General features: G+C 50.3%; 1 long non-coding RNA gene across 2 annotated transcripts; it reads right to left on the bottom strand.

The window, feature by feature from the left end:
• Positions 1-1,696: 1,696 nt before the first annotated feature.
• LOC140419761 (uncharacterized) lies at positions 1,697-24,864 on the bottom strand. Of its 2 annotated transcripts, none has more exons than XR_011946020.1 (3): positions 24,777-24,864; positions 15,329-15,615; positions 1,697-2,002 (listed from the first exon to the last, which is right to left on the bottom strand). It is a non-coding gene; the product is annotated as an uncharacterized lncRNA (long non-coding RNA). The 2 variants fall into 2 exon arrangements; XR_011946022.1 differs by lacking the exon at positions 24,777-24,864 and adding an exon at positions 24,273-24,374.
• Between the last annotated feature and the right edge of the window lie 6 nt (positions 24,865-24,870).

Raw genomic sequence — 24,870 nt, 5'->3', positions numbered from 1 at the left:
ACATTGCACACAACTACAATAACCCACATAGATAACATCCCTCCCCCTTTACTTCTAAGGTCCAACACAACTAAAACTAGTATTTTAAAAGTTATTTGATTATGTGATGAATGGGTAATGTGCCTTTAAGATCATGCATGTAATGTCCCTTTAAGACCGGGTTTGGAACCCCGGGGGACTCCGCCTCCGGCTCCACCTCCCAGGGGCCGGATATAAGGTGGCGTCCTGTGGGCGGCGCTCAGTGAGCACTCATCTCTCCAGTTGGCGAAGTTCTCGGTTTATTAAAGCCTTCGTTTTACGAGTACACTCTCTCGCGTCATAATTGAGGGTATATCAGATTATATATGCACAAGTGCAGGCATCAAATTATTACATTGTAATAATATAGTCAATAAGACTTTGTTATTCTCCATCTTAGATGTACCTTCATGTTCTCCAGTAGACGTCTCTATTCTGGAAGGCATTACAATCTCTTTTTCTGAGGGAAGACTTGCAGTGGCAAATACATCTGGAGCAGTCTGTTTTTGTAGACGGACGACAGATCATACAGTCAGGTGGAACGGAAACCGTTATCTCTTGTGGGGATTCTGGTACTGTCAAAAATACATATTGACAATAATTGATCCACATGGCGCCTCCATACGAGTTTGTCTGTCATTTGGAGATCCGTGAAGGGGATTGGACTCATCTGAGCCAATACTGTCGCACGGGCCCACTTTTCACTAGTGGTGCAGCTGACGCTAACATTGGTTCTCCTTGTTGAAATGAATGTTTCCTTGTCTCAAGATCTGTGACTGTTGGTTTCACTCTGCTATGTCAGATGTTCCCTCTGGCAAGTGTAAATCATAGTCCTCAGTGACACTCCGAAAGAGCACCCTAACCAGGTCCACATCCCCGCCAATCCCCACAACCCCAACTAACCTTTTGACGCTAAGGGGCAATTTAGCAAGGCCAATCAACCTAACTTGCACATCTTTGGACTGTGGGAGGAAACTGAAGCACACAGGGGAAATGGCGGCGGCACAGAGGTTAGCACGTCTGCGCCAGGGACCCGGGTTCAATTCCGGCCTTGGGTGGCTGTCTGTGTGGACTTTGTATGTTATCCCCATGTCTATGTGGGTTTCCTCCGGGTGCTCCAGTTTCCTCCCACAGTCCAAACATGTGCAGGTTAATTGGATTGGCCGTGCTAAATTGCCCCTTAAGAGTCCAAGGATGTACAGGTTAGGTTCTGGGGATAGGTCAGGACAGTGGATCCCAGTAGAGTGCTCTTTCAGAAAGTCAGTGCAGACAGAATGGGCTGAATGGCCTCCTTCTGCACTACAGGAATTCCATGGTTCTATTCCATGGAATTCCATGGCTCTAGGAAAGCCATACAGACTCGGGGAGAATTTACAAACACGACACAGTCATCCAAGGTCCAAATTGACCATGGGTCCCTGGAGGCAGCAGTGCTAACCAGTGTGCCACTGCGTTAACCATGTTAAATATGTTTCTGCCTTGTTTACTTCAATTATCTTATTCATTTATAATTATCTCATAATTAAATGGTGTGTTCTGATGTTTCAGTAAGACATTTGTAGAAGCTTTTATAACCTTTATTGCTTGTAAAGTTTAATGTAAAACATTTATAATTTTAACAAAATAATTTTAAAAATACAAAACTTTGAAATCAGTTAACATTTAACTTAATCGGCTGAACAATGACATAAAATTACCTCAACGTTTACAAATTTCTTGCAAGTAAATATATTTTCTCACTTAAACACAACAGTTCCGTCTATTTGTAAAGGGGAGGGAGGGAAGACGGGGGAAGGGGAGGGGAGTGAGGGAGAGGGAGGGGGAAGGGTAGGGTTTTAACATGTCAATTGTTAATTGACAAGCTCAACGTCTGAAAGCAGCAGCTGCTAAAACCATTATCCTGGCACAAATCTCCTCCAACATCATTTCATGATGTCCTTTGTCAGTACACTCTTAGGGGTGGGTGATTGATTCACTGCAATACCTGTCAGATAGATAGTTCACATTAGCGTACAGGAGGCTTGCATATATCAACTAAGGCAATAAACTTTATTAAACCATTTGAAGTAATCACGGAGGCTAAGGATGATCATTACATCAGGGAGACTTGTAAACAACTCAGCTTAAAATACATTGCAAAATCCAAATATACTTTAGCGCTGAATCAGCTGGGAGGCCGGCGTGCTAACATTAGTGTCCTTGAAGGAGTCAATAGCACCAGTATCGAGACAACGATCATCCAAAACCAATTCCGCTGGGCCACCCATATGCTTAGGATGTCAGAGTCCCGACTGCCAAAACAAATCTTCATACAGCTCAAGGAAGGATCCCAAATAAGAAGAGGACAAAGGAAGCTCTTCAAAAGACACCTTTTAGGCTTACCTCAAGAAATGGAACATAGACATCAATGCCTGGGAGACCTTTGCTCAGAAGAGTCCTACTTGTAGGAGCCTCCTGATTGAAGGGTCACAATTCTTTGAGAACACCAGATGGCAGAGGAGGCCCGGAAAAGGAGCCTGAGAAAGGAATACCCGCGACTTAGCGTCCAAGGACCGATGCCACCTTTTGGAAACTCCTGCCAAGTGAGTGATTGAAGATGCCGCTCAGCAGATTCAATAAGGCAGTAAGGGGGGGCAGGGGGAGTTAGGTTATTTTTGTCTAACTTAGGCGAGAACAGTGAGAGATGGAGGGGTGTGTTGCGCACTGAATTATGTTTATATTTGTATTTGTAACTTTTGTTGTTATAAAACCAGAAGTGCCTTAATAAAATGTTTGTTAAAAATAGAGAGGATGCTGCTCTAGCATCGGGCTCATCAGCCACGCAAGGACCCAAGAACCCATGACCAATAGCTCTGGGTATCTTAGATGGACAATCATACCCAGTAGTGAGTGATCACTGCATTCTATCCCTTATAGTCCCTTTAATGAAATTAACAGCCTCATGACAAACCAAAGTTTTTTTTAAAAAAATAATTATTTCACCTTCTGTGACTTCAAACTCACTTTATACAGTAAAGTACCCTTTTAATGGAATTAACAGCCTCATGACAAACCAAAGTTTAAAAAAGATGTTCCTTTCATTTAATTTGTATTTTAAACATATTTCTAAACACTAATCACTAATAATATAAAACGTTAACCGACCAAAAAAATGTCTCCCGATGTCTCCTGCCTCTGTTAGATTAAAAAAATGTCATTGTAAATAAAAAGGCATAAAAACTCACCAAAAATCTGGATAAGTGGCTCAAGATAGTGCTGTAGCTGCATTTTAAATTCAGCAGTACCAGTGCAGCCCAGGGCTTCAAGCTGTCGGATAAATAATGGCCGGGAGTTTGAACGTCGCGCCCTTCCAGTGCGCATGCCTGTACGCCTGCACTTCCGGGTTGTCACACAGCGTATGTGCAGTGCACCAGTGACTTAAGTCACAAATTATGCAGGAGATTGCGGGCCCATATGTTGAACTCCACACATCTTTAAGTAGCCTTGGAACTCTTGGGCTGTAAACCATGGCCCATTATCGCTCACGACCTGCCCTGGTTTTCCGACTCTCGCAAAAATTCATGTCGAGTTCCTCGATGGTTTGTTCCACAGTGGTTGACTTCATTAAAGCCACCTCAGGCCACTTTGAGTGTGCGTCTACAATGACCATGAACATGTGTCCCTTGAATGGACCAGCAAAGTCAATGTGCAGACATTATGATGGCATTTTAGGCCACTCTGTGGATGCAATGGGACAAAGGCGGTGCATTTCTTACCTGCGCACATGACTGACACACTTCTAATTTTTCTTCTATTCGGCCACCAAAATAACTGCTGGTTTCTTCATTTGCACTATACTGGAGTGTCCTTCATGTAACTGATCCAAACTTTTTGTGTTAAATTTGGTGGAATAATTACCCTCATCCCCCACAAGACATCCAGCCTGTGCTGTTCATTTGAGTCTGCTGGAAATGTACGGTTTTAATTCAGGTTGTTTTCGTCCTATCCTCTCCTTTAATACCATAGGTTCCCTGCGGTGTAGAAGGAGGCCATTCGGTCCATCGGGACTGCACTGAACCTCCAAAAGAGCACTCTACCTAGGCCCACTCCCCTATCCCAACCCCGTAACCCCACGCATTGATCATGGCCAATCCACCTAAACTGCACATCTTTGGATACTAAGGGACAATTTAGCATCGCCAACCAACCTAACCTGATCATTTTTGGACTATGGGGGCAAACCGGAGCACCCAGAGGAAACCCACACAGACACGGAGAAAATCTGCAAACTCCATACAAACAATCACCCAAGGCTGGAATCGAATCTGGGTCCCTAGCACTGTGGGGCAGCAGTGCTAACCACTCTGCCACCCAGTTCCAGTACCTTCCAAATCATAGGATAATTTCTGATATGCCTTTGGACTTGAGCTGGAACATTCTCGATCTGTGCACAATAAAATAGGGTTTTTCAACATGTGGGTCGCGACCTGCGGGCGAGTGTCAGAAGGGTTGCAGAGCTAAGGATTGCGCTATTCCCACCACAGACTGAAATAGCTTTGCAACAGATGGATTTTTGCAGCCTGTCCTTAGTATCGGGATATCTTACCCTCTGCGCTTCACCTCTGATAGAGCAGGCATTACTTCCACCAGCATTTGCCTGGCAGATACCGAAGCGATTCCAGCTTTCACACCATTTTAAAACAAAATGTTGAAGCTGCACTTTTCTCCTGAAAGCACTATGTAACTTTCTCCCAGACAATGCCAGGGTATTATGATACATGGTTGTTCCAACAACAAATAATAATATAAACACAAATGATACTACGCCCCCACAGAAAAAAAATGAGAAATCGCGCAGAGCAAGATATATGCATGGCAAAATGATATATTTACATAGCTTTGTACACTAGCCCTCTCCCGTACGTGCCAGTTTCCCCCACCCTTCATGTTATCTCTTGATCTCTTGCTCATCCACCCTCCCAGGCAGTCCCCCTTTCCCCCCCCCGCCACCCCCCTCCCCCCTCCCAGGACGTCCCCCCCCCCCAAAGGTTGCTGCTGCTGCTGACCGACCTTCCTCTAACGCTCCACGAGATAGTCTAGGAACGGTTGCCACCGCCTGTAGAACCCCTGCGCAGACCGTCTCAAGGCGAACTTAATCCTCTCCAACTTTATGAACCCAGCCATATAATTTATCCAGGCCTCCAGGCTGGGGGGGCTTTGCCTCCTTCCACATTAGCAAGATCCTTCGCCGGGCTACTAGGGACGCAAAGGCCAGAATGCCGGCCTCTTTCGCCTCCTGCACTCCAGGTTCGTCCACTACTCCAAATATTGCTAGCCCCCAGCTTGGCTTGACCCGGACTTTCACCACCTGAGATATTGCTCCCGCCACTCCTCTCCAGAACCCCTCTAGTGCCGGGCATGACCAAAACATATGGACATGGTTCGCCGGGCTCCCTGGGCACCTTCCACATCTGTCCTCCACCCCAAAGAACCTACTCAGCCTCGCCCCCGTCAAGTGCGCTCTGTGGACCACCTTAAATTGTATCAGGCTGAGCCTGGCACACGAGGAGGAGGAATTAACCCTACCTAGGCATCAGCCCACAGACCTTCCTCAATCTCCTCCCCCAGCTCCTCCTCCCATTTACCCTTCAACTCTTCTACCAGCGCTTCCCCCTCTTCTTTCAACTCCTGATGTATTTCCAACACCTTGCCCTCCCCGACCCATACACCCGAGATCACCCTATCTTGAACTTCTTGTGCCGGGAGCAACGGGAATTCCCTCACCTGTCGCCTCACAAAAGCCCTCACCTGCATATATCTAAAGGCATTTCCCGGGGGTAACTCGAACTTCTCCTCCAGTGCCCCTAGGCTCGCAAACGTCCCGTCGATGAACAGGTCCCCCATTCTTCCAATCCCCGCCCGATGCCAGCTCTGGAATCCCCCGTCCATCTTCCCCGAGACAAACCGGTGGTTACCCCTGATCGGGGACCACACCGATGCTCCCATTGCACCCTGGTGCCGTTTCCACTGGCCCCAGATCCTTAGCATTGCCGCCACCAACGGGCTCGTGGTATACTTTGTCGGCGAGAGCGGCAGCGGTGCCGTCACCAACGCCCCCAGGCTCGTTCCTTTACAGGACGCCATCTCCATCCTCTTCCATGCCACCCCCTCTCCCTCCATAACCCACTTGCGGATCATCGCCACATTTGCTGCCCAGTAGTAGCTCCCCAGGTTTGGCAGCGCCAACCCTCCTCGGTCCCTACTGCGTTCCAGGAACCCTCTCCTTACTCTCGGGGTCTTATTCGCCCACACAAACCCCATAATACTCCTGCCTACTCTCTTAAAAAAGGCCTTAGTGATCACGATGGGAAGGGACTGAAACACAAACAGAAACCTCGGAAGGACCACCATTTAAACCAACTGCACTCTACCCGCCAGCGAGAGCGGTAGCATGTCCCATCTTTTGAAATCCTCCTCCATTTGCTCCACCAACCTCGTCAGATTCAGTTTATGTAGGGCCCCCAACTCCTGGCTATCTGGATCCCCAGATACCGAACGCTCCCCTCCGCCCTCCTCAGCAGTAGGTCCCCTATCCCTCTTTCTTGGTCCCCCGCCTGTAATACAAAGAGCTCACTCTTCCCTACATTGAGTTTATAGCCCGAAAACTCCCCAAACTCCCTTAGAGTCTGCATGACCTCCACCATCTCCTCCATTGGAACCGCCACGTACAGCAACAGTTCATCCGCATATAGCGACACCCGATGCTCTTCTCCCCCTCGGACCACCCCCGTCCATTTATTAGACTCCCTCAATAACATGGCCAATGGTTTGATCGCCAATGCGAACAACAGGGGGGACAGGGGGCACCCCTGCCTTGTCCCTCGGTACAGTCGAAAGTACTCCGACCTCCGCCGGTTCGTCACTACACTCGCCATCGGGGCTCTGTAAAGGAGCTTAACCCAACTGATAAACCCTCCCCCGAACCCAAACCTACGCAGCACCTCCCAGAGGTACTCCCACTCTATTCGGTCAAAGGCCTTCTCCGCGTCCATAGCTGCCACTATCTCCGCCTCTCCCTCCTCCGATGGCATCATTATCACTTTTAAGAGCTGCCGCACATTGGTGTTTAGTTGCCTGCCCTTTACAAATCCCGTCTGGTCCTCGTGGATTACCCCCGGGACACAGTCCTCGATCCTCGTGGCCAGCACATTTGCCAGCAACTTTGCATCCACATTGAGGAGCGAGATCGGCCTGTACGATCCACATTGCTGTGGGTCCTTGTCCCGCTTTAGGATCAAAGAAATTGTTGCTTCCGACATTGTCGGGGCCAGGGTCCCCTCCTCTCTTGCCTCATTAAAGGTCCTCACCAGTAGCGGGGCCAACAGGTCTGCGTACTTCCTGTCGAACTCCACCGGGAATCCGTCCGGTCCCGGGGCCTTCCCCGCCTGCATGCTCCCCAAACCCTTGCTCAGCTCCTCCAACCCAATTGGTGCCCCCAAACCAGCCACCTCTTGCTCCTCCACCCTCGGGAATCTCAGTTGATCTAGGAATCGTCTCATCCCCTCTTCCCCCGCTGGGGGCTGGAATCTGTACAGCTCTTCATAAAAGGCCTTAAATACCTCGTTTATTTTCGTCGCACTCCAAACCGTGGCTCCCCTTCCATCTTTGACTCCCCCTATTTCCCTCGCTGCCATCCTCTTACGGAGCTGGTGTGGCAGTATCCGACTAGCCTTTTCCCCATACTCGTAGGTCGCCTCCTGCATTTTCCTCCACTGTGCCTCCGCCTTCCCTGTGGTCAACAGGTCAAACTCCGTCTGGAGCCGTCGTCTTTCCCCAAGTAATCTTTCCTCCGGGGCCTCTGCGTATCTCCTGCCACTCTCAAAATCTCCCCCACTAACCTCTCCCTTTCCATACCCTCTGTCTTCTCCCTATGAGTCCTAATGGAGATTAGCTCTCCCCTGATCACCGCCTTCAACGCCTCCCACACCACCCCCACCCGCATCTCCCCGTTGTTGTTGGCCTCCAAGTACCTTTCGATACACCCCCTCACCTTCCCACACACCATCTCGTCCGCCGGCAGTCCCACATCCAGCCGCCACAACGGGCGTTGGTCCCTCTCCTCTCCCAGCTCCAGTTCCACCCAGTGCGGGGCATGGTCCGAAACGGCTATGGCCGAATACTCCGTCCCCTCCACCCTCGGGATGAGCGCCCTACCAGAACAAAGAAATCTATCCGTGAGTAGGCTTTGTGTACATGGGAGAAGAAAGAAAATTCCCTGGCCTTGCAAACCGCCATGGGTCCACTCCTCCCATCTGATCCATAAACCCCCTAAGTACCTTGGCCGCCGCCGGCCTCTTTCCAGTCCTTGATTTGGAGCGGTCCAGTGCAGGATCCAACACTGTATTGAAGTCCCCTCCCATTATCAGGTCTCCTATCTCCAGGTCCGGAATGCGCCCCAACATGCGCTTCATGAATCCCGCATCATCCCAGTTCGGGGCGTATACGTTTACTAACACCACCCACGTCCCTTGCAGCCTACCGCTCACCATTACATATTGCCCTCCATTGTCCGCTACAATAGTCTTGGCCTCAAATGACACCCGCTTTCCCACCAATATTGCCAGCCCTCTATTCTTCGCGTCCAGTCCCGAGTGGAATACCTGTCCTACCCATCCCTTTTTAACCTGACCTGGTGTCCACGCCTCCTTCACCCTCCAATCCCCCAGACGGGGGACCCCCATCCCGACCACCTCTTCCCTTTCGGCCAGTGCAGCAGCAACCCTTTCCCCCCCCTTCCCCCCTCCCCTCCCCCCGCTAGACCCCTGTCTAGCTTTTTTGCTCCCCCCATGTCACTCCCGTAAGTCAGCTGACGCCTGCTGACCCCGGCTTCCCCCGCCGTCCCATTGACCTCCCCGTGTGGGAGACTCCCAATCAATATGCATTCCTTCGTTCCCCTTCCCGCCTTTCTTCCCGCGCGTGGGAAAGAACCCCACGCTTTCCAAAGCCCACTCCGCCCCCTCTGGCGCAGCTGCCTTGTCTCTCTCCCCCAGCCCATGTAACATTTCCTGCGCGTGATTGACCCCCTGTATACAACAACCATCACACATCAAACCCCAAAACATCCCTCCCACCCTCACAAACCCTCCGTTAGAGTCCAACTTTTCGGCTTGTACAAAGGTCCACGCCTCTTCAGGCGTTTCGAAGTAATAGTGTTGGCCCTTGTATGTGACCCACTGTCGCGCTGGCTGCAGCATTCCGAATTTCACTTCTTTCCGGTACAACGCTGCTTTGGCCCGGTTGAAACCCGCTCTCCGCTTTGCAATCTCCGTGCTCCAGTCCGGGTATATTCGGATCTCTGCATTGTCCCACTTACTGCTCCGCTCCTTCTTGGCCCATTTCAGGACCCTCTCTCTGTCCGTGAACCGGTGGAACCTCACCACCATCGCCCTTGGCGGCTGATTTGCCTGGGGCTTCTTCACCAGCACCCGGTGTGTCCCGTCCAACTCCAGCAGCCTCGAAGGGGCCTTCGTGCCCATCATCGCCTCGAGCATCGTGCTCGCGTATGCCCCGGCATCGGCCCCCTCCACTCCCTCAGGGAGACCCAGGATTCGCAGATCCTTTCTCTTCGACCTGTTCTCCAGGTCTTCGAGTCTTCCCGCCCACCTCTTGTGTAGCGCCTCGTTCTGCTCCACTCTCACCGCCAGGCCCACGAGCTCGTCCTCGTTCTGACTGACTCTTTTCTGTACCTCCTGGATCTTAACTTCGTGGGCCTTCTGGGTGATCCCGAGTCCTTCAGTTGCTGAAAGCATAGGTGCCAACATCTCCTTGCGCATCTCCTCACGCTGCTCCTCGAAGCAGCGCTTGATGAACTCCTGCAGCTCCCCTTTGTCCCTGGCCGCCGACATTTTGTTTTCTTTCCCTCGCTTCTCCCGTTGCTCCAGTGCCGCTCCTTTGGCCGTTACACTTCTGGTCCGTTTCATAGAAGTTGGAGGGGGACCTCTCTCTTCCCTTCCCCACGGGTTGCGTCAAAAAAAAGTTCCGTTGGGGCTCCTCTAACGAGCCCGAACGTCCGTGGTAGCGGGAGCTGCCGAATCGTGCTGCTTAGCTCCGCATAGCCGCAACCGGAAGCCTGAAAACTGCTTCTTTAGACCCCGTTTGAATGTCTGCACTGCGCGCTCCGCCAGCCCATTGGAAGCTGGCAGGTATGGAGCGGTGCGGATATGGAGTATGCCGTTCATCTTCATGAACCTCGCAAACTCCTCACTCGTGAATGGAGTGCCGTCGTCCATGACCAGCACCTCGGGAGGCCATGCGTACTGAAAGACAAACGCATCTTCTCGATTGTTGCGCAGGACGTTGTGCCTACCATCTTATGCACCTCTAATCATTTAGACTGGACATCGATTAATAGAAGGAACATTGATCCTTGAAAAGGGCCAGCGAAATCCGCATGCAAGCGTGCCCAAGGCCGCCCTGTCCATTCCCAGTGATGTAGGGGTGCAGCCGGCGGAAGCTTCTGATGCTCCTGGCAAATGGAGCAGTTTTGGGCCATCTTCTCAATATCAGTGTCGAGGCCTGGCCACCAGACATAACTCCGGGCCAACATTTTCATTTTGGTCACACCTGGATGCCCATTGTGCAAGTCTGTTAGTATCAGCTCCTGTCCTTTTACCGGGACAAATCACACGCGTCCCCCACAAGAGGATACCATCTTCCACGCTAAATTCTGACAGATTGGAGGAAAATGCCTGTAACTCGCCTGGGAGCTGTCTATGCTGCCCACCATACAGGACTATGTGCCGAACCTTTGACAGGGCTGGCTCCATCTGGGTCCACTTATGGATCTGTGATGCCGTGACAGGCAAGGAGTCCATAAAATTTAGGGTTGCAACCACCTCGCCGGTCATGGGGGTCGACATGGGGCTGGTTGACAAAGGCAATCGGCTCAGTGCGTCGGCATTCGCTATCTGCGTTCCTGGTTATGCTCCAGAGAATACTCGTAGACAGCGAGCAACAAAGCCCAGCGCTGGATCCGTGCGGAAGCAATGGGCGGTATTGGCTTATTCTCTCGGAAAAGTCCCAGCAAAGGCTTATGATCAGTCATGATAGTGAAATGGCGGCCATACACGTACTGGTGGAAGCGTTTCACCGCAAAGACCACTGCCAGGCCCTCCTTCTCGATCTACACGTACTTCTTTTCTGCTGCAGTCAATGTGCGGAAGGCGAAAGCTATCGGCCGCACGGCTCCGTTCTCAATCTTGTGGGACAGGACGGCCCCAATACCATATGGGGATGCATCACATGTGATGAGAAAAGGCTTTCCAGGATCATAGTGGGTTAGTAACCCAGACCACGACAATTGTTGTTTTACCCGCCGGAAAACAGTTTCTTGCGGCTGACCCCAAACTCGGGTGTGATTCTTCTTTCGCAGAAGGTGCAACGGGGCCAGCGTAATTGCCAGATTGGGGAGTAACTTCCCGTAATAGTTTACGAGGCCGAGAAAAGAACGAAGATGCGAAGTGTCAGTCGGGGCGGGGGCCTGTTGAATCGCACGCACCTTCTCTGCGACGGGGTGCAAACCTTCGCGGTCCACCTAGGTAGACTACTTCCTTCGCCTGAAAGGCGCACTTTGTACGATGTAAACGAACTCCAGCCTCTGAAAAGCGTCTAAGGACAGCCTCCAAATGTTCCTGCTCCGACGTCCCTGTAATCAAAACGTCGTCCAAGTAGACAGAGACACGCGGAAACCTCTCGATGCCCTCCATGACGCATTGAAAGATAGCACAGGCATAGGATACCCCAAAGGGCAACCGTGTATATTCATACAGGCCCCAGTGTGTATTAATAGTTACATATGGCCGGGAGGCAGGGTCCAGCTCCAACTGTATGTAGGCGTGACTCATATCTAATTTCATGAACGAGAGTCTGCCTGCAAGCTTCGCGTAGAGATCCTCTATGCAGGTCATTGGATATCGGTCGAGCCTAGAAGCCGTATTCACTGTAAGTTTATAGTCGCCGCACAAGCGAACTGTGGCATCTGGTTTCATTACAGGTACAATTCGCGCTGCCTAGTCAGTGAAACGGACAGGCCTGATAATACCCAAGGACTCCAAATGAGTGAGCTCCCCTTCTACCTTCTCGAGCAAGGCGTAAGGCACCGGGAACGCCTGGAAATAGCGCGGCGTGGTTCCTGGTTCGATTTGGATACGGGCTACGGCCCCTTTTATTTTCCCCAAACCGGGCTGGAATACATCTGGGTACCATCCTAGTACCTCCTCAACCCTCCACAACCTGTTTGGAGGATGTGCTGCTACTGCAGCCACAAATGGCGCAACCAGTCCCGACCCAACAGGCTGGGCCCATGGCCGCGCACCACGATAAGTGGGAAACGCTCCTCCTGGCGTCCATAGACACAGGGGTCATTGTAGTTCCTGCAATGTCCAGTGGTTCCCCCGTGTAGGTGGCCAACCTGGCCTGTGAGTCGGTTAATGTAAGGGTCTGTATACCCTGCTTGATGCGATCGAATGTCCTCTGGGCGATCATGGAGACCGCCGCGCCAGTGTCCAACTCCATCTCAAGCGGGTGACCATTGACCCGTACTGTCATCTTAATGGGGGCCACACAGGGAGCTGCCACACAATGCAGCTGCAGGCAATCGTCCTCCGTCTCCACATCCTAGCGAGTAGTCGCCGCAGGTTCATCCAAATGGAAGGTACGGCCCCTGGGCTGGCCCGTTACTGTCGGAATGACGGCGCCTCTGGCGCCCCCAGGACCGGCATCCGCGACGGGGTTGGCGCCCACAAGTCCGACACTGACATGGCTCCTTATCCATTGGTTCTGGAGAAGGCTCCCTTCGGGGAGGAATGTCCGGCGGCCACTGGCGTCGATCCGGACACCACCCCGCCCAAGGTACCGCAGAGGTGCGGGGAGAAGGGGTTGCGCCCCAAGGTGTGCACCTCCATTCCCTGTAGCTCCTGCACTCCCCGATCTGCGCTCTCTCGGGACAATACTATTTGAATGGCCTGTTGAAAAGTCAACGTTGGCTCAGCTAACAACTTTTCTCTGGGTGGCCGCATTGTAAATACCGCAAACCAAACGGTCGCGTAACATTTCTAACACGGTCTCACCATGGTCACAATACTCCGCAATCCTGCGTAGCCTGGATAGACACTCTGCAAGGAATTCTCCTGGGATCCTCTCAGCGGTATTAAACCGCTATCGCTGAACTATCGTGAACGGAGTTGGGGTAAAATGTTGCCCCACTAAGGTCGCAAGTTCATCAAACATCTTGGTGTCCGGCGCAGCTGGGTACGTAAGGCTCCTAATCACCCCAAACGTATGCGGGACGCAGGCGGTGAGCAAAATGACCAACTGCCGCTCATTTTCAGTGATAGAACATAGAACATTACAGCGCAGTACAGGCCCTTCGGCCCTTGATGTTGCGACGACCTGTGAAACCATTCTAAAGCCCATCTCCACTAATCCCTTATCGTCCATATGTCTATCCAATGACCATTTGAATGCCCTTAGTGTTGGTGAGTCCACTACTGTTGCAGGCAGGGCATTCCACGCCCTTACTACTCTCTGAGTAAAGAACCTACCTCTGACATCTGTCTATATCAATCTCCCCTCAATTTAAAGCTATGTCCCCTCATGCTAGACATCACCATCCGAGGAAAAAGGCTCTCACTGTCCACCCTATCCAATCCTCTGATCATCTTGTATGCCTCAATTAAGTCACCTCTTAACCTTCTTCTTTCTAATGAAAACAGCCCCAAGGCCCTCAGTCTTTCCTCATGAGATCTTCCCTCCATACCAGGCAACATTCTGGTAAATCTCCTCTGCACCCTTTCCAATGCTTCCACATTCTTCCTATAATGCGGCGACCAGAATTGCACGCAATACTCCAGATGCGGCCACACCAGAGTTTTGTACAGCTGCAACATGACCTCATGGCTCCGAAACTCAACCCCTCTACCAATAAAAGCTAACACACCGTACGCCTTCTTAACAACCCTCTCAACCTGGGTGGCAACTTTCAGGGATCTATGTGCATGGACACCGAGATCTCTCTGCTCATCCACACTGCCAAGAATCTTACCATTAGCCCAGTACTCTGTCTTCCTGTTATTCCTTCCAAAATGAATCACCTCACACTTTTCTTCATTAAACTCAATTTGCCACCTCTCAGCCCAGCGCTGCAGCTCATCTATGTCCCTCTGTAACTTGTAACATCCTTCCGCACTGTCCACAACTCCACCGACTTTAGTGTCATCTGCAAATTTACTGACCCATCCTTCTACGCCCTCCTCCAGGTCATTTATAAAAATGACAAACAGCAGTGGCCCCAAAACAGATCCTTGTGGTGCACCACTAGTAACTGGACTCCCGTCTGAACATTTCCCATCCACCAGCACCCTTTGTCTTCTTCCAGCTAGCCAATTTCCCGTAACAGCCTCCCCGAACAGGTGCCGGAATGTGGCGACTGGGGGCTTTTCACAGTAACTTCATTTGAAGCCTACTTGTGACAATAAGCGTTTTCATTTTCATTTTCATTTCATTTCATTTCTGATCCAAACTGCTAAATCACCCTGAATCCTATGCCTCCGTATTTTCTGCAGTAGCCTACCGTGGGGAACCTTATCAAATGCTTTACTAAAATCCATATACACCACATCAACTGCTTTACCCTCATCCACCTGTTTGGTCACCTTCTCAAAGAAGTCAATAAGGTTTGTGAGGCACGACCTACCCTTCACAAAACCCTGTTGACCATCTCTAATCAAATTATTTCTTTCCAGATGATTATACATCCTATCTCTTATAAACCTTTCCAAGATTTTGCCCACAACAGAAGTAAGGCTCACTGGTCTATAGTTACCTGGGTTGTCTCTACTCCCCTTCTTGAACAAGAGGACAACATTTGCTATCCTCCAGTCTTCTGGCACTATTCCTGTAGACAAAGATGACTTAAAGATCAAAGCCAAAGGCTCAGCAATCTCATCCCTAGCTTCCCAGAGAATCCTAGGATAAATCCCATCCGGCCCAGGGGACTTATCTATTTTCACACTTTCCAGAATTGCTAACACCTCCTCCTTATGAACCTCAAGCCCTTCTAGTCTTGTAGCCTGAATCTCAGTATTCTCCTCGACAACATTGTGTTTTTCCTGTGTGAATACTGATGAAAAATATTCATTTAGCACCTCTCCTATCTCCTCGGACTCCAAGCACAACTTCCCACTACTGTCCTTGACTGGCCCTACTCTTACCCTAGTCATTCGTTTATTCCTGACATATCTATAGAAAGCTTTAGGGTTATCCTTGATCCTACCTGCCAAAGACTTCTCATGTCCCCTCCTGGCACTTCTTAGCTCTCTCTTTAGGTCCTTCCTAGCTAACCGGAAATAGTAACGCATCCGTTGTGCGTACTGGTTCCAACTTTCCAGCGCAGCATCAAAGACATCCAAACGTCCATAAAGAGACATGGTGTAACAGAAAAAAAACTTCCAACCTGTATCCAACAAAAATCTAGGGAGGTGGCTTCAGCAGTGTAGACAGCTATCCACTTTAACCCTCGTCGCCAGTTTTGTGAGGGCCACAAAGAATCCAGCACGAGTTCTAGAAAGAAATAACATTTATTTACAATAACATATGCAGCAGCAGTAACTCCCTTGCTGCTCACTCCTCTCTAGCTGGTTCCATACTGGCCAGCTCTATTTATGCAGGGAATCTGCTAATGATTTCTCTGCCCCCCCACGCCCATGTCAGTTTGCACAGCGGTTAAGACAAAGAAATCTGAAAGGGGTTGGTATAAAATCCTGGACTGGATTCACTGTTAAAAATGGAGTGGAAGCTTTGTTTAAAAGTATTATTTGGAAAACCTGGTCTGGATTTCAGAATGCAAAGCACTAAGGGAAAGCATTAATATGAGAGAAGATTTTAAAACATGTTTTTGGGAGTGGAGTTTGGAACTCTCAGGTGACAATCATCTGGGGTGATTCTGAGGAGACATCCACAAACATTCACTTGGGGCTCAGAATGAAAAGTGTATTTGCCCACAGTCATCTTGTGAGTTTAAAAGAGACTTTGTGTTAATGAGACCATTGTACATTAAGATGTACTTTGTAATCTGTGTTAAGCCTAAAACCAGTGTGCATTTGTTAAATTAAGGGGGGAGTAAAGACACATTGCATCATAATCCAATGTTTTCATGTTTAATAATTTTTTTTGTTAAAATTAATTAGCGGTCTTGGGACTGTTCCTCCAAGTTTCATAAAACAAAGTTATGTTCTTCTGAGCCAGGGTTCCATTCTGGGATATTCCCGTCCAGTTACAACATCAACTGGGATCGAACCATAAAAAGCATCCTATCTGGCTGCATCACAGCTTGGTAAGGCAACTGCTCAGCCCAAGACCGTAAGAAACTACAGAGAGTTGTGAACACAGCCCAGTCCATCATGCAAATCCGCCTCCCATCCCTTGACTCAGTCTACACCTCCTGCTGCCTTGGGAAAGTGAACAGCATAATCAAAGATCCCTCCCACCCGGGTTATTTACTCTTCTAACTTCTTCCATCGGGCAAGAGATGCAAAAGTCTGAGAACACGCACTAACAGATTCAAAAATAGGTTCTTCCCCACTGTTACCAGACTCCTAAATGACCCTCATATGGACTGATTTGATCTCTTCACACATCTTCTCTACTGAACAGTATTGTACTCCTGTATGGTTCACCCGATGCCTGTGTCTATGTATTTACATTGTGTATTTATGTATGCCCTATGTCTTTTTTTCATGTATGGAATAATCTGTCTGGACTGTACGCAGAACAATACTTTTCATTTACATGTGACAATAAAACAAATGTAAATCCAATCCAAACAACCCTCAGTAGCTATTTCCAATGCCAGCCCTGATTTTGTGCCGGGTCTGAAATAATAACCTTCCAATATAGAGGCAAAAATGTAACCATTGAGCCACAACTAGCAATAACACTGCCTGGGGAGTGTAACACTCCCCTACTCTAACCTAAACTACACCCCCCCCCCCCACCCCCGTCTGCTGACGATTAATTGGGCTGAACAGTTGCCTTACCAAGCTGTGATGCAGCCAGATAGGATGCTTTCTATGGTTCGATCCCAGTTGATGACTTTACGCACCTGACCGTCTGTAGGTTGTCTGGTCATGCAGTAACGTGCAATAATTTAATCAGATTTGTCTTTTCAGTCTAGTTTTGCTTGTGCACTTACGTGTAGCATAGGATTTTGGGAGTTTTTATTTTGCATGGTATTTATCTTTTCCTTAGGGGCCTCCCGCATCATACATCAATGCTGGTGCTGAACATTCAATAAACTACACCACCCTTATCTCCAACTTGAAATTCTTTTTTTTTTAATAAACATTTTATTGAGGTATTTTTGGTATAGAAACAACAACAAAATAGACAAGATACATGAAACCATAAACATCGTGCAAAAAACGTTTACCTTTCGTACATGTCCCACCCTTATTATCCCCGTACTCTAACCTAAATAAACCCCCCCCCCCACCCCCCGTCTGCTGACAATTAATTTTCCGCAAGGAAGTCGACGAATGCCACCTCCGGGTAAACCCTAACAGTGACCCTCTCAAGGCTGTTGCTAACTTTGCCTTAGTTCAATTGCTCTGTTTTATTACCTTTGCTCTTGAGTCGCCAGGTATCTTTATGATACCGCCACGAGGTTCAAGTCCGAGTAATGATCAATAATCCAATACACCGATTAGTAAGGTTTAAATCAAAGCACATTTATTATACACCGTAATCGCTACTCATGCACAAATTCTACGTCTAAGCTACTTCTACAACTAACAGGCCTATACTTAACTTGGAACTGGCCCACCAGGTCAGGGGAACAAATGGCCTTTCGTTCGGGTTCTGAACGTGCGGGATTCGAAGTTGGTACAGATTGGTAGCTAGGAGCGCCTATCTCGTAGCAAGCGTTGAATTAAACTTACGAGTTCGATCTTCACTGCTCTGGTCACGGTCAATGGTGGTTCGTTGTTGCTGGGTGACCCGGGCAGGAAGAAGAGCTGAAGAGGAGCTGCTGAAGAGTGAAGAGAGCAATTTGAACTTGTGGCTCAATTCTTATAGTCCCCAGGGGCTTCCTGTCTTTCGGGACGGACCCTGTACCTGGTCCCAAGTAACTGGACTTTGTCCCAATCGCTTGGTTCGATTTTCTCCAATGCTGGAGCGGTTCCCTGATCGATGGGCGGTCTTGAGGTGCTCGCTCACCTCCTTTTGTGTAGGCTCCTGCTGGCGCCGAAGAGTCTGGTTTTGCTTTGTGTGTCTAAATGTTGCTTATTGTTCCCGGCGATTGCTCATCAGTATGCAGATGGCTGTTGTTTTGTTATGCTGATGGTTGCTGGCATCGATAGTGTCTGGCTTTTCCAGAGGTAAATACACAGCCAACCTGCAGCTGCTCGTTTTTGTCTTGTTGGCTGACTTTCCCATCAGCCTTTGCCGTTCGCCATTTTGAATCGGGAGTTGGCCATTTTAAGTGGCTACAAAGCGAACTTAATTTTCTCCATACAGAGAAAGCTAGCCATGTCCGATAGCCAGGTCTCTGACTTTGGGGGCTTTGGGTCCCTCCATGCCAATAGTATCCATCTCCGGGCTACCAGGGAAGCAAAGGCCATAACGCCTGCCTCTTTCTACACCAAAAATTCCCAGATCTTCCAACACCCTGTAAATCACCACCTCTGGACTCAGCGCCACCCTTGTTTTTAAAACCTTGGACATGACGTCCGCAAACCCCTGCCAAAATCCCCTAAGCTTTGGACATGTCCAAAACATATGGACATGGTTCGCTGGTCCTCCCGTGCATTTTGTGCACCTGTCCTCCACCCCAAAGAATCTGCTCATCCGGGCCACTGTCATGTGAGCCCGGTGCACAACCTTAAATTGTATCAGGCTGAGCCACATGTTGCAGACACGTTGCCTCTATTCAATGCGTCGCCCATAAACCATCCTCTATCTCACCTCCCAGCTCCTCCTCCCACTTATGCTTCCGCTCCTCGTTCTGCGTCTCCTCCGACCCCATTAGCTCCTTAGAGATGTCTGAAACCCTCCCCTCCCCTACCAACCTTTGGAAATTACCCTGTCCTGAATCCCCTTCAGTGGTAGGAGCGGGAACGTTGCCACCTGTTTACGAAGGAAGTCCGGCACCTGCAAGTATCTGAATTTGTTTTCCCTCGCCAGCCCAAACTTTTCCTCCAGCATCCTCATACTCGGAAAGCTCCCACCTATGAAGACATCCCCCATCCTCTCAATCCCCCCTCTCCGCCATACCTGGAACCCCCCCATCCCTACTCCCCGGGGCAAACCGGTGGTTATCACAAATTGGGGCCCAGACCAATGCTCCCATTGCTCCCACATGCTGCCTCCACTGGCCCCAGGGCCGCCCCCACCACAGGGCTGGTGGAGTACCGTGCCAGCGGGAGCGGCAGAGGCGCAGTTACCAACGCCTCCAGATTGGTGCCCTTACAAGATGCCGCCTTCATACGCACCCAGGCCGACCCCTCCCCACCAACCACTTCCTGATCATGGCTACATTTGCCGCCCAGTAATAATTACTAACATTTGGCAGCGCCAGCCCGCCCTCTCCCCGGCTCCGCTCGAGCATTACCTTTCTTACCCGCGGGGTCTTGCCCGCCGAGCCGAAGCCCATGATCACCCTGTTGACCCGCTTAAAAAGGACTGCGGAATAAAAATGGGGAGACATTGAAATACAAATAGGAACCTCGGGAGGACCGTCATTTTCAGCATTTGTACCCTCCCGGCCAGCGACAATGATAGCGCGTCCCATCTCTGGAAATCGTCCTTCATTTGGTCCACTAGGCGGGCCAGATTCAATTTATGCAGCCGGTCCCATTCACATGCCACTTGGATGCCCAAGTACCTAAAACTTCCCCCTACTGACCTAAACGTCAGCTCCCCCAGTCGCCCCTCCTGACCCCTCGCCTGAACCACAAACATCTCACTCTTATCCATGATTAGCTTATACCCCGAAAACCAGCAGTATTTCCCTAAAATCTTCATGATTTCCTCCATCCCCTCTACTGGGTCCGAAACGTACAGAAGCAGATCATCCGCATAGAGCGAAACCCTATGCTCCATGCCCCCCACCCCCCCCGGACCAGTCCCCTCCAGCCCTTTGAAGCTCTCAGAGCGATTGCCAACAGCTCTATAGACAGCGCAAACAACAGTGGGGAGAGGGGGCATCCCTGTCTTGTTCCCCGGTGCAGTCTAAAGTAACAATAACAACAAACAAACATTTATTGTCACAAGTAGGCTTCAATGAAGTTACTGTGAAAATCCCCTAGTCGCCACATTTCAGCGCCTGTTCGGGGAGGCTGGAACGGGAATTGAACCCGCGCTGCTGGTCTTCTTCTGCATTACAAGCCAGCTGCTTATCCCACTGTGCTAAACCAACCCCTAAAGTAGTCCGAAGTTGTCCTGTTCGTCCGCACACTTGCCATCGGAGCCTGATACATTAACCTGACTCAGTCAATAAAGTCATGCCCAAATCCGAACCATCCCAGTACCTCCCACAGATAGTCCCATTCTACCCGATCAAAAGCCTTTTCCGCATCCATTGCGATCACTACCTCAACCTCCCTACCTTCCGGGGGCATCATGATCACATTTAACAGCCTACTTACATTGGCCACCAACTGCCTACCCTTAACAAACCCCGTCTGGTCCTCCCCTATAACGTCCGGAACACAGTCCTCAATCCTGGGGTACAAGATTTTGGCCAGCAACTTGGCATCCACATTCAGCAGGGAGACCGGCCTGTAGGACCCACACAGCTCCGGGTTCTTGTCCCGCTTAAGAATCAGCGAAATCATTGCCTGTGACATCGTCGGGGGCAGCACCCCTCTTTCCCTGGCCTCATTGAATATCCTCAATAACACTGGCCCCAGTGTTCCCGAGAACTTTTTATAGAACTTCACTGGGTACCCGTCCGGACACGGGGCCTTACCCGCCTGCATGGCCTTCAAGCCCTCCACTATCTCTTCCAGCCCAATTGGGGCCCCCAGCCCTTCTACCCGCTCTCCGTCCACCGTTGGGAAATTCAGCCCCTCCAGGAAACGCCTCATCCCCTCCGGCCCCATAGGGGGTCCCGACCCGTGCAGCCTGCTGTAAAAATCTCTAAACGCCTTATTCACCCCTACCGAATCACCAACCAGGTTCCCCCTCACCGTCCTTAACTTTCCCTATCTCCCTAGCTGTCTCCCTCTTCCTAAGCTGCTGTGCAAGCATTCTGCTGGCCTTTTCCCCATGCTCATAAATCGCTCCCCTCGCCTTTCTCAGCTGCTTCACCGCCCTCTCTGTGGTCAGCAAGCTAAACTCCGCCTGCAGCCTCCACCGTTCCCTCAGGAGCCCTGCCTTTGGGGTCTCCGCATTCCTCCTATCGATCTGTAATATCTCCTTTACCAGTCTGTCCGTCTCTGCCCTGTCAACCTTCTCTCTGAGCCCGGATCGAGATCAGCTCCCCCCCTTACCACTACCTTCAGTGCTTCCCAAACCACCGCTGCCGAAGTTTCCCCGTGTCATTGACCTGCAGGTAGTTCTGGATGCATTTTCTCAGCCGCTCGCACACCCCTTTGTCAGCCTAAAGTCCCACATCTAACCTCCAGTGCGGCCGCTGATTACTGTCTTTACTAACCTGCAGGTCAACCCAGTGCGGAGCATGGTCTGAGATTGTGATCGCCGAGTACCCCGTGTCCAGTACCCCAGCCAGAAAGACCCTGCTCAAAATAAAGAAATCAATCCGGGAGTACACTTTATGCATGTGTGAGTAGAAGGAGAACTCCTTCATCCTCGGCTGCCCAAATCTCCATGGATCCACCCGCCCCCCCCCCCCCCCCATCAGCTCCATGAACCCTCTTAGTTCCTTTGCCATTGCTGGCACCCTGCCTGTTTTCGAGCTTGACCGGTCTAAGCTCGGGTCCATAACTGTATTGAAGTCCCCTCGCATGGCCAACCTGTGCGAGTCCAGGTCCGGTATCTTCCCCAGCATCCTCTTTATAAACTCCAAATCATCCCAATTTGGCACATATACATTCACTAATACCACCTGCACCCCCTCGAGTTTCCCACTGACCATAATGTACCGACCTCCCACGTCCAAGACTGTTCTACCCGCCTCAAACACCACCCGCTTATTGATCAGGATCGCGACCCCTCTAGTCTTTGAATCTAGTCCCGAATGAAACACCTGGCTGACCCAACCTTTCCTCAGTCTAACCTGGTCCGTTACCTTAAGGTGCGTTTCCTGCAACATCACCATGTCCGCCTTCAATCCCCTAAGATGCACAAACACACGTGCCCTTTTGACCGGCCCATTCAACCCTTGAACATTCCAGGTGATTAGCCTAGTTGGGGGGCTCATCGCCCGCCCCCCCCTCCGCCGATCAGTCATCCCCTTTTTTAGGCCCGCCACCAGCCCGTGGTTCGCGCCTCCACCGGTCCATCCCCAGGCAGCCCCCGACCTCCTCTCTGTCCCTCAGCTCAAGTTCCTCGCTCGCCAGCAGAACATTCACCCCCTCCCCCCCCAGCAACAACACCATGTAACCCAATCCCTTTCCTAAACCAAACATATGCACCCCCCCCACTGCACTTCTGAGAGCTAGCTCACCCAGCTAGCTTGGTGGCCCCCATCTGCGGCACCAGATAGTCTCCCACCTATTGTTCCCCCTCCCCACCCCGCTCATGCAAACTCCAAAATCAAACTATCCCCACACAATTGCCCAACAGAAAAACATCAAAATCAAAACTAGCACACCATCATCCCCCAACAGTGCAAATAAAAACCTAAACTCACCCAGCTCTACTGCTGTTCCAAGGAAAACGAGAAACTTTTTACAAAAACAGAGAAACAAAAGAGAAAACAGAAACACGAACGTTGCAGCCAAGTTCAAAAGTTCTCAGTCCTTCGTCAGCCCTTTCTTTCTTGCAAAGTACAACGCGTCCTCAGGTGACTCAAAGTAAAATTGCTGATCCTCATGCGTGACCCAGAGACGGGCTGGGTATAACAGTCCAAACTTCACCTTTTTCTTGAAAAGGATCGCCCTGATCTGATTGAAGCCTGCTCTCCTTCTGGCCACCTCCACGCTCGGGTCCTGGTAAACCCGCAGGATGCTATTGTCCCACTTACAGCTCCGTGTCTGCTTGGCCCACTGCCGAATACGCTCCTTATCCAAGAACCTGTGGAATCTCACCACCATAGCCCTCGGGGGATCTCCTATTCGCGGCTTCTTCGCGGGTGCTCTGTGAGCCCTATCCACCTCCAAGGGCCGGGAGAATGCCCCATCCCCCAGCAGCTTCTCAAACATGCCTGCGACATATGCCTCAGCGTCCGTTCCTTCGGACCACTCCGGAAGCCCGACAATTCTTAGGTTCTGCCGGTGAGACCTATTCTCTAGGTCCTCCACCTTCTCCAGAAGATTCTTTTGCTGGTCTCTCAGCATCCCCAGCTCCAGCTCCAGCGCAGTCTGATGCTCCTCCTGCTCAGCCAGCGTCTTCTCCACCTTCTGGATCGCCCGATCCTGGGCGTCCAACCTGAGCTCCAGCCGCTCAATCGACACTTTTATCGGGTCCAAGCAGTCCCGTTTCTGCATAGCAAAGCCCTCCTGGATAACTTGTATCAGCTGCTCCATAGACTGCTGGGTCGACAGGCCAGAGGTTTGTCCCTCCGCCATGCTGTCCCCTGTTGCAACTACAGCCCAGGTCTTCTCTGTCTTCTTATTTCTGCCCTTACGAACACTTCTAGTCCTTTTTGCCATGCACCGAAGTCAGTCAAGAATTGCCACTGACATCCATTCTACAATTCGAGTCCGTTAAAAGATCGGGGGAAAAGGTCCAAAAGTCCGACCAGAGCGGGAGCCACCAAATGTGCGACTTACTCCTTCATAGTCACCACCGGAAGTCCCAACTTGAAATTTTTACAAGTGTACAAGGAGATGCACTTGAAGAAAACTACTTTAATTATTGTGTTTCTAAATGTTTTTGAAAATCCTCAAATGCACATTTTCACATGCTTCACATTCTTCTCGAGGGGAATTCAAAATTTTAATGATGGGGAGGATAGATAGATGTTATCGCTTTAACATTCTTGTAATTGAAAAGTTATTACATATGTATCCAAGTTTAGTGCCTGCTGTATAGTTTAACATGTCATACATAAGCGCAGGAAGAAGACAGGCTGAATAATGAATTTATGCATTACATACAGCATGATCAGACAACCCAAATACGGCTGTGGCAATTAGAGTGGTAACTCATAGACGAGGCGTCTCCTCAGCCCTGGATTGGGATTCACTAGGTGAATTCAGGCATACCAGCACTCACTTCACCCTAGCCAACGCAAGTGGAGCTAATCTGGGTCTTCAGTCTAATTAACTCCCTAGAAGAGGGAGGGGTCTTTATTCTGCTGTGATGGTATTGAATAGCTGATCTCTGCCACCTTCCACCTCCTGGCGCCTGCCTGGTATTTGTTTAATTAGTATACGGGTGGGGTCTGTCTGCTCAGACAGTTGGACTTTCAACAAAGGCGTCGAGAAGTCACAGAGACAGCAGAACTTGCAGAGTGGTTTTTTTCCTGTGGTGGGGAAAAGGGAGGGGCATGAAGAAATAAGACCGGCCAGCTGCAGTTTAAACACACGTGAATCTGAGACCACAAAGCTGCCTTCTGTGTGCAGGGGCTATGGTGTTAAAAAAAATAATCATGGGCTAACCTCCAAGAAAGGAGCAGAGGGAGGGGGAGGTGTGGAGGAATGAATCACACGGAACAGAAGCACCTCATAGACTACTCCAGGCTAAGTCAGAGCT

This window comes from Scyliorhinus torazame, chromosome 1, assembly GCF_047496885.1.
Source record: "Scyliorhinus torazame isolate Kashiwa2021f chromosome 1, sScyTor2.1, whole genome shotgun sequence".
NCBI classification, from domain to species: domain Eukaryota; kingdom Metazoa; phylum Chordata; class Chondrichthyes; order Carcharhiniformes; family Scyliorhinidae; genus Scyliorhinus; species Scyliorhinus torazame.
This window is presented reverse-complemented; position numbering and strand designations above follow the sequence as displayed.